Genomic DNA, 10,293 nt, shown 5'->3' with positions numbered 1-10,293 from the left:
ACGAGAACTGAACAGATGAGTAAATGAGCACCACCAGCACCCGGAGGCTGATTTCTACAAACTGTTCTCAGTAAGAGAAACCAGGGTCCTTAGAGACACAGCTCTCTCCAAGGCTGGGTCAGCACAAGTACGAGATGAGCTTGGAGTGTGGTGTGATGGCACAGAGCAAGGAAATGCTCAAAAGTTTATAAGGACATGTCAAAAGGACATTGAGGCCAACTGATTATTTGAATAAAAAAATAGTGATAGTAATGGTCCATAAGCCATAGATCAATAAGAATCGATGAGTTACACAGACATAGATAAATGAATAAATATATAAGTGGGGGAGAAAGGAAAGCCTGTCCTCACAAAAGAAATTTCCAGTGTTAAATGTTGAAGGAATAACAGAGAAAAAAATCACGATTTAAATTTATTTTTTAATTTTTTTAATTAAAAAAAATTTTTTTTAATGTTTATTTATTTTAGAGAGAGAGACCGTGAGCAGGGAAGGGGCAGAGAGAGAGAGGGAAACACAGAATCTGAAACAGGTTCCAGGCTCTGAGCTGTCAGCACAGAGCCCAACATGGGGCTCGAACCCACAAACTGTGAGATCATGACCTGAGCTGAAGTCGGACGCTTAACTGACTGAGCCACCCAGGTGCCCCATTTTTTAAATTTTATTCTTTTATTTTTGTTAATATTTATTTCATTTGAGAGAGAGAGATAGAGCGTGAGCAAGGAAGGGGCAGAGAGAGAGAGGGAGGAAGAATCACTATTTGGTAAATACCTCAGTAATAATTGTTTCAAACAAGAACCAACAATGAATGCTAAAACCAGTAGGCAAAAATATGATGAATATAAGACATTTACATAGTCTCAGATTATCTCCCCAAGGGCACTTAATTACAAAGGGGACAAAATTGTAACTTCATAGTAGAGACATCAGACATCGTGAGCCCCCAAAACGATGCGCTCAAAGGATACGTCATCCCTCTGTGGTCCCCCTGCCAAAAAAATGCCTAACACAGATTTAGTCATGAGGGAACATCCCACAAACCCAAATTCTGCAAAATAACTAGCCAATAATCTTCCAAAAGAAGATAAAGCAAGACCGAGGAATGCTTCCAGATTAAGGGAGACGACTGAATTGGCAAAATTTAAATAAGATCTGTAGATTAGATAATAGCGTTGTAAGCCGTTAATTTCCTGATTTTGATCATTGGCCTGTGGTTACGCAACTCACTCGGTGACTCTTGAGAATGCGGAATTCTTTGTAGCATTTTTGCAACTTTCTGGAAGTCTGAAATTCTTTCAGAATGAAAAGTTAAAAAAGAAAAAAAGGAGAGGCCCCGAAGCTCCTCACTCTGGTCCCCGCACCCCATCCCAGGGGGACCTTGTCTGGGTCCGGAAAGGACATTCTGCCCCCTCTCAGGTAACCGGAGGGCTGAAGCTGGGCTTTTGCGGGAGCTGGCGTGGCCCTGCCATCTGTCAGGCATGTGCACTGAAATACTTTCGGATGACAGGATATGATGCCTGAGATGTGCTTCAAGAGGGAGGCGGGGAGTGGGTGCCTTGTGGCTGGGGCAGGCTGGCTAGGGGGCAACGGTCAATGAGGCTGCAGGATGGCTCCTGGGGGTTCATTATACTCCTCGGTCCACTTGGTGTAGGTTTGAAATTCTCCAAAATAAAATGCGTTTTAAAACACTGCCTGGGGGCGCCCGGGTGGCTCAGTCGGTTAAGCGGCTGGCTTCGGCTCGGGTCATGATCTCAAGGCTTGTGAGTTCGAGCCCCGCGTCGGGCTCCGTGCTGACAGCTCGGAGTCTGGAGCCTGCTTCGGATTCTGTGTGTGTGTGTGTGTGTGTGTCTCTCTCTCTCTCTCTCTCTGCCCCTCCCCCGCTCATGCTCTGTCTCTCTCACTCTCAAAAATAAATAAACGTTTGAAAAAAAAACAAAAAAACAAAAAAACAAAAAACACTGCCCAGAGACAGTTCTCAGCCAGGACAGGGGAAAGGAGGGAACATGTTGGGGTCACTGGCATTTCTCCCTGCTCAGCTGTGTGGGGAAGGCCAGGCCATACGGGGACTGTTCAGACACCAGGCTGACCCCGCTGAGGCCTGCCCAGCTGCCCCCAACCTGATTTCAGAGGCTTTCAGTGGGAAGTCCCTGCTCCCAGCAGCCTGACCACACCCTGCATGAGAGCCAAGTTCAGACCTGGGACCACCTGCCACATCTCCCCAAAGCAGCCCCTTACCCACCCTCTGACCCCTCCCCCCCCCCCCACTTGTCATTTGGAAGCACAGCATGTTTTAACGATAGTTCACCTTCGTCCTTTCTTTTTGTCCTTCCTTTTACTCGAGCTGGGCTGGGATACTGCAGAGTGGAGAGCAAGTCTCCTGTGGTCCAGCGGTCCCCCAGTGGGGGGCACTATGGCCCATCTCCCTGTGTATGGGACCATTGTCTGTACTGGAGTATCCACACTCGAAAAGCCACTCGCACCCCCAAATCTGGGACAACCACAGTATGCCCACGCCACTGAGAGCCGTTATGCTAGTCCTTCAGGTCTCTGCCAAAAGTCTCCTGTTATGGGAGAGTACATTTGTCACCAGGTAAGATGCTGGAGAAAAGAGGAGAATATTATCCCGCTGTCTCTCACCAAGAGCAGGAAATGGTTGCCCAGGCTGAGGAGAGGATGAAGACAGACAGAAGGACAGACGTGAGGTCCTCATTTGGGAAGCCCAAGGTAGCCATTCAGGACTCAGGGACACAGGGGCCCTGAGCCCGCCCCTCGGAGAGCTGTTGGGAGGGACCGGCTGCATCCCGCGTGTCTGCAATCCCTGTGCCCCCCAAAAAGCTGCCTTGTGATTTCCCTGTCTACCCCCAAGGGTGCCATAGAGCCCACAGGGAGGGCTTGGGACCCTAAGAGGTCTGGGCACAGTGTCAGGGGGACATCACTTAGTGGGGCACATACGGTATCCAAGACCAGATCCTCTCTCTCTCTCACACACACACACACACACACACACCCCGCACTCATACATTCACCCTCACACCTTATCTAAACTTAGAGTCAATGCCAGGGACCAGTGGCGAATCAGGACACAGTCAGGTCGAGCACAGATGCATGAACTAGAAACCAAGCTGAATTACGAGAAATAAAGCCAGTGACCCATCCTGCATACTTGTATTTGTACTTTATAAACGATTAAAACGTGGGAGAAGGTGGCATGTCGTGAAATGCCTGCCACGCAGGGAGCGCTACCTGTGGGGTCAGCGCAGAGCCTGGAAAACCGGACAAGCAGTCAGCAGGGAAATAGAGGCCACCCACGGGGTCCGTGTCCCACTCTCTGGCACACGTCATGCTATATAAGCCATGGGACCGTGCAGGTGGTTTTTGTGACTTGATGTGCGTCCACTTTGAGAGAAGGTAAAAGTGTGCAATTACGTTGCTTACTATTTTCTCGTGGATCATATTGAGTGTCGTTTAATGTGTTTGGGCAGTGAGGAGGGATAAGAAGTGTTGAATGGTGGGGTCTGGGAGTATACTGAACTTTTAAAATTAATTATCACTAAAACGATCCCCCCATTTTAAAGCCTCCCTGCTGCAGAATTCCTAGCAGGTAACTGGGACACAGACCGCTGCAGGTGGGCCCTCTGTACTGAATATCTGGTGCTGTTCTGGACTCATCCTGGCCCAAGTGTCAAAGGCACCTAAGTCTCTGGACAAGGGATAGAGATAGGTCGTCTTCCCTGGGCCTCCTTTCTCCGTGCCTTCCAGGCGGTTCTTGGTTTTCTTCCCAACTGAGGAGCTTCCATGGTGTCCCAACTGTGGCATCCTGGCGCCACCTGGTGGTCAGTATACATACTACTACTTCCCCCAAACCATCTGCTCTGAGTGTGTGTGTGTGTGTGTGAGAGAGACAGAGACAGAGACAGAGAGACAGAGAGAGACAGAGAGACCGAGACACCACAAGGGGTGGATGGTGGCCAGGGGCAGCTTGGGAAGGGGCAGCCTTTATTGTCTGTAAAACCTAGTTTCTGGGGCGACTGGGTGGCTCAGTCAGTTGAGCGTCTGACTTCGGCTCAAGTCATGATCTCACAGTTTGTGAGTTCAAGGCCCTCATCAGGCTCACTGCTGTCAACGCAGAGCCCGCTTTGGGTCTTCTGTCTCCCTCTCTCTCTGCCCCTCCCCTGCTCATGCTCCCTGGCTCTCAAAACTAAAAGAAAGAAGAAAGGAAGGAAGGAAGGAAGGAAGTCAGCACTGATGCTTTCTCATGAGATCAACACTTCCACTAGCTGCCCAGCCAAGCGGGCTGCCTTCCCACACCCTACTCCACCACCCACAGCAGTGCACAGCAGGGGTTCAATGAATGTGTCTGTGGGTGCCTGTCTTCAGCCCAGCGCCAGTTATGGCTCTTGAGCAAGGCCTAATGATTTATTTATTTATACTTTAACTGAGGGCTGCTGTCTCCACTTGGAGCTGGTTCCATATCAAACAGCATCAAAGGAGACTCATCAAGATTGAGGGCAGAGTCAGCCCAGAGTGAGCACACCCTGAAGGGCTGTCTGTATCTTGTCCATGCACAGGGCTAGGAGAGAAATAGGAAAGAAGCAAGCAGGAGGAAAACCTAGAGGAGCCAGTGGGGCTGGCCAGATGAGTCGCCTGCATTTACTGGGGGCTGGACTGGGGGTTACTGCAAAGGGATAATCAGTAAAAGTGGGCCCTGACTGCAAGCTGGGGGTGGAGTGTCCTTTCCTGGTAAGCCCCACGGCCCCCTTTCTCCTCCACAATTAAGTCTCATTAAAACTGGAGAAGAGGGGCGCCTGGGACTCAGTCAGTTAAGGGTACAACTTCAGCTCAGGTCGCGATCTCACAGTTCATGAGTTCGAGCCCCGCGTCGGGCTCTGTGCTGACAGCTCAGAGCCTGGAGCCCGCTTCAGATTCTGTGTCTCCCGCTCTCTCTGCCCCTCCCTCACTCTCTCTTTCTCTATCTCAAAAACAGATAAATATTTTTAAAAAAAATTTTTTAAATAAAATAAAATAGCGGCACCTGGGCATCTCAGCTGGTTAAGAGTCCAACTTTGGTTCAAGTCATGATCTCGTGGTTCGCGAGTTTGAGCCCTGCATCGGGCTCTCTGCGGACAGCTCAGAGCCTGGAACCTGCCTCGGATTCTCTGTCTCCTTCTCTGTCTCTGCCCCTCCTCCACTTGTGCACTCTCTCTCAAAAATAAATAAATAAAAACTTGGAAAAAAAAAAGCATAAGGGAGAGAAAATATATTTACAGCATGTACTGTATGTATCGGAATGTGGACCCACACAGTTAAAAGCCATGTTGTTCAACGGTCAACTGTACTTCTCACCTCTTTCCAAATTATTGCATTGTAGAACATTCTAATTTCTAGTTACGTATTTACACAACTTTTCTCAAGTTTTGGGTCACTGTCAGTTAGACCATGTTTCTTTAGGTTAAAGCTTTGAGGTCAGTCTCCTTGACCATCCCAGGCTGGACCACCGGCTCATCATGGCAAAAGGACCCCGGCCACTTCCCAGCATCCTCTCTGCCCTCCCCCAGGAGCCCCAGCCTGTCCTGTGTCCTGGGTCTTCTGGTCCTCTCTGTGGGCCTATAGAGCCCTCCCTCCCCAGGTCAAGGTTCTTAGATATTGAAATGATAAGGCTTCAAGGAAAATCAATGATACACAAAAACAGTTGTCAAAATCTGTAACAACCGTGGGATGGGACTGTATGTGCAAAGTGGTGGCGACTGCAAATGGTGTGTGAGGTGTTCATAACAAGATGGGAGACATTTGTGATTGAGGACAGAGCCACCGGTTCTGCTAATGAGACTTCCTCCCCCTCCCCCCTCCTCCTCCTTTTTCTTCTTCTTCTCCTTATCCTCCTCCTTCTCCTTCTCCTCCTCCTTCTCCTCCCCCTCCTCTCCCTCCTCCTCCTCCTTTTTCTTCTTCTCCTCCTCCTCCTTCTCTTCCTCCTTCTCCTCCTCCTCCCCCTCCTCCTCCTTCTCCTCCTCCCTCCCCTCCCTCCCCCTCCTCCTCCTTTTTCTTCTTCTCCTCCTCCTCCTTCTCCTCCTCCTTCTCTTCCCCCTCCTCTCCCTCCTCCTCCTCCTCTCCCTCCCCCTCCTCCTCCTTTTTCTTCTTCTCCTCCTCCTCCTTCTCTTCCTCCTTCTCCTCCTCCCTCCTCTCCCTCCCCCTCCTCCTCCTTTTTCTTCTTCTCCTCCTCCTCCTTCTCTTCCTCCTCCTCCTCCCCCTCTCCTCCTTTTCCTCCTCCCTCCTCTCCCTCCCCCTCCTCCTCCTCCCCCTCCTCCTCCCCCTCCTCCTCCTTTTCCTCCTCCCTCCTCTCCCTCCCCCTCCTCCTCCTCCCCCTCCTCCTCCTCCCCCTCCTCCTCCTCCCCCTCCTCCTCCTTCTCCTCCTCCTTCCTCTCCCTCCCCCTCCTCCTCCTCCCCCTCCTCCTCCCCCTCCTCCTCCCCCTCTTCCTCCTTCTCCTCCTCCCCCTCTTCCTCCTTCTCCTCCTCCCTCCTCTCCCTCCCCCTCCTCCTCCTTCTCCTCCTCCCTCCTCTCCCTCCCCCTCCTCCTCCTTCTCCTCCTCCCTCCTCTCCCTCCCCCTCCTCCTCCTCCCCTCCTCTTTTTTCTTCTTCTTCCCCTCCTCCTTCTCCTTCCCCTCCTCTCCCTCTCCCTCTTCCTCCTCCCCCTCCTCCCCCTCTTTCTCCTTCTCCTTCTCCCTCTTCTCCCTCATCTCCTCCTCCTCCCCCTCCCCTCTTCTTCTTCCTCTTCATCTTAGGTCCCCTCCTCCCCTTCCTACTCTTCCTCATCTTCTTTTTCTCCATCCTCTCCTTCTCTCTCCTCCTTCTTCTTCCTCTTCCTCTACCCCTTCCCCCTCCCCTCCTTCTCCTACTTCTTCCCCACATACTGAAAGGAACTGTTACATCTCAGTTACAGGTTGATGCAAATAAAGGTATAAAAGTATCGTTCTTTCCCATCCAAGCTGCAACCCCCTGGATTCTCTCCGCAGACCCTCGAGATCCAAGGGCCCAGATAAAGACCCACCCCCCCCCCCCCGCCACTGAGCCTGTGGTTGCTGTGCCTGTGGGGGAGATCCTTGCAAACAGGTCTCTGCTGAGCACCTGCAAGGCTTCAGAGCTGCTGCCACGTGCAGCCTGGGGGCCTGGTGTGGAGGGACCTCCAGCGCTCGCATGGGGCTGAGGGGAGAGCCATGCCTGGACAGACTCCCAAGGGCCTTCTGGATCTCTCTGAGTGCAGCAATCTTGGTGTACTAGAAAACCTTTACTCGGAGAAGACAGGGAAGGGGACGGACGCTGACCAGCAGTGTCACACGTAGCCAGGGAGGCCGGCACCTAAGGCCGAAGCCAAGCACTGGTGCCAACCACTCAGGACTTTGGGGAGGCGGTGGGGACAGAGGGGACACTGTCCAGGGCTGGAGGGGGAGATAGAAGCAGCAATTCTCTCCCAAGAACCTCAGAAGCCCAGGGGAAAGCAGAGAGGATGGGGGCCAGAAGGGGACCCACAGCTGAGCAAGGTCTCTGGGGGGAGAGAGGAGTCCTGAGCATGTTGTCCAAGGAGAAAGGGGCATGTCTAGAGGTGCCCTTAGAGGAGACGACAGGGGGAGCTCCCTGGGGACAGACTGCAGGGGAGGGAGTGACCAGGGCAGGTAGGGCAACAGCAGAGAGCCCAAGATGTGGAGACAAGAGCTGTGTCCCACCCCGGGTGGGACAGGCAAGCAGGGAGGCAGGACCTGCCAGCTCCGAGCTGGGTAGAGGGGCCCGGCCCCGTGTTTGCTTTGTTCCCACTCTGCACCACGTGCTGCGGCGGGGGCTGGGGTACAACGTGACCAAGGCAGACACAGTCGGCGCCCTTCGGGGGCCACCGGGCCCAGTCGGGAGAGCCGAGTGAGCACGCAGGGCTCTGACTCAGCCTGGGGGCTCACGGAAGAGGACACAAGGCTGAGACCCAGGGCTAAAACAGGAGTGGCCAAGAAGACAGCTGCCTGGGGGGCTCGGCCAGTTAAGCGACAGACTCTTGATTTCGGCTCAGGTCACGATCTCACGGTTCGTGAGTTCGAGCCCCGCGTCAGGCTCCATGCTGACTCCTGCTGGAGATTCTCTCTCTCTCCCTCTCCCTCTGCCCTTCCCCTCCTCACTCTCTCTCAATATAAATAAATAAACTTAGTGAAAAGAAGTGGCCAAGGAAAGAGACAAGCGTGGCCAAGGCCGTCTGGTGGGAAGGCTGAGCAATCCTTGGACCCCACTTCACGTTACAGGCTAGCGACTGCGCTTTACCTTGGATTCGCTTGTATGACCAAGCGCCGTTTCCCACCTCGGGCAGTCTGCACATCAGAATGGTAATGGCTAAGCCGAAAAGGGCCATAGTTTTACCTCAGAAGGCAGTCACCAGAACGTCACCGAATTCTGTTGACGTTACATCCCTTAACACTTTCCCACACGGTCAGCTCCCCACCTCATCCAGGCCTCGCTGTTGACCAAGTCAGCTGGAATCAGCATCTTTCTGTTACCTGGAGAGCATTGTGTTTTACTGCACACCGGTTGACAGAGAGAGACAGAGCGTGAGTGGGGGAGGGGCAGAGCGCGAGGGAGACACAGAATCCGAAGCGGGCTCCAGGCTCCGAGCCGTCGGCACAGAGCCCGACGCGGGGCTCGAACCCACAGACCGCGAGATCGTGACCTGAGCTGAAATCGGATGCTCAACCGACTGAGCCGCCCAGGCACCCCTATATGACTTTCTGGAAAAACAGAAGCATGACAGAAAGGAACTGGGCTGAATTAGCCAGCATTACCAGGGCTGTGAGCCCTTGCACAAAGCAGCAAGAGGGAAATTATTTCACTACCTTACAAATTATTTCACTACCTTAATATTTACGGCTAAGGAACCAAACACGGCCCCGCCATACATTTATTTGGCTTCCTATTTCTTCCACACTCGATGTGTTTCAGTCACGTTGAGCTATAAGTAAAGTGTCATCCTTCCAGAAAAAAAGAAAATCACTTTATAAATGTTTTGTTGAATGGAAAACAGGCAACATTCTTAGAGTGAAAATGTTTACTTTAAATTTTTTTACGTGCTTATTTATTTTTGGAGAGAGAGAGAGCACAAGAAGGGGCAGAGAGAGAGGGAGACACAGAATCCAAAGCAGGCTCCAGGCCCTGAGCTGTCGGCACAGAGCCCAATGCGGGGCTCGAACTCATGAACTGTGAGATCGTGACCTGAGCTGAAGTCAGATGCTTAACCGACTGAGCCACCCAGGCGCCCTGAAAACGTTTACTTTATAAATGGTGATTTGTGACTCCTTGGGTTGTTAGCTCGTGAGAAGTTCCAGAACTTTCCCCCTGAAAGAAGTCACCTTTCCACAGACGGACTGACCTGGCAGCAGCACGTGGGGAGAACTTCCTGGGCTTTGTGTCAGGAGAGCAGAGCAGAAGCCAGGCCACATCGGGATCTATGCCCGGGCAGAGACAAGGCTGTGTGAGCCCCGGCACGGCTGCACACCTTCCTCGTCCCCTCCCCACTCGAGGCCCTGGCACTAAGACGACACACAGACTCGCGGCTGGGGAGAGGCTCCAGGGGCTTGGGGCTGAATTCACGTCACCGCCCACGACCAAGATGGGCACAAGTCTAGCTGTCGGCTTTGAAGGTCCCAGGCCAGCACATTTTATAAGTGGGGGGAGGGGAGGGCGGTGATAGTGGAGGTGACAGCAGGGGTCCCACCTGAGGGCCAGAGAAAGGCCCAGGCCCCAGCACACAGAAGCGTTGCACATCCGCTCACCAGCCGGACGAATAAACAAATACCATTCGCTCCCTCGTCCCTTTCATCCAAGTTGATGGCAGCGTCCAGGGAGGGCCTGTCGCACGGGAGCACCCAACAGGCATTGTCAAGTGGATGCATGCCATGGCCGGACCTTGGTGGCTCCTCCCCACTGAGGAGACACCAGCAGAACCCCAGCGGGGAGGGGAGGAGGCAGAGCCGAGAGCCCCCCCCCCACCCCTTCTCTGATGAACTTCAGCTCCTGCAGCCTCTGCTTCTCAGACCTCAACTCAAATCCACTCAACAGAGAGTAAGGTAAAGTCCTGGCTTGTTTAGCAGCATGGCTGGTGACGCCCCCGCAGTCCCTTCTCTGCCCGTGCAGAGGCAGGTGGCAGGGTGCGAGCTTAGAGCAAGAGCTCCTGACCTGGGCTTAGTCTCCGTCCCCACTGTGTGACTCCGAGGGAACCCCTCACCTCCCAGGTGGGCCACCCTAGCTGCCGGTGATGGCGACGTCTAGAATCA

General features: G+C 53.0%; 1 long non-coding RNA gene across 1 annotated transcript; it reads right to left on the bottom strand.

Annotated features, from left to right (window-relative positions):
• Positions 1-574: 574 nt before the first annotated feature.
• Positions 575-8,098, bottom strand: LOC123596728. Its single transcript, XR_006711829.1, has 3 exons — positions 7,993-8,098; positions 7,809-7,814; positions 575-585 (listed from the first exon to the last, which is right to left on the bottom strand). It is a non-coding gene; the product is annotated as an uncharacterized LOC123596728 (long non-coding RNA).
• Between the last annotated feature and the right edge of the window lie 2,195 nt (positions 8,099-10,293).

Source organism: Leopardus geoffroyi, chromosome C1 (assembly GCF_018350155.1).
Source record: "Leopardus geoffroyi isolate Oge1 chromosome C1, O.geoffroyi_Oge1_pat1.0, whole genome shotgun sequence".
Taxonomy (NCBI): Eukaryota; Metazoa; Chordata; class Mammalia; order Carnivora; family Felidae; genus Leopardus; species Leopardus geoffroyi.
This window is presented reverse-complemented; position numbering and strand designations above follow the sequence as displayed.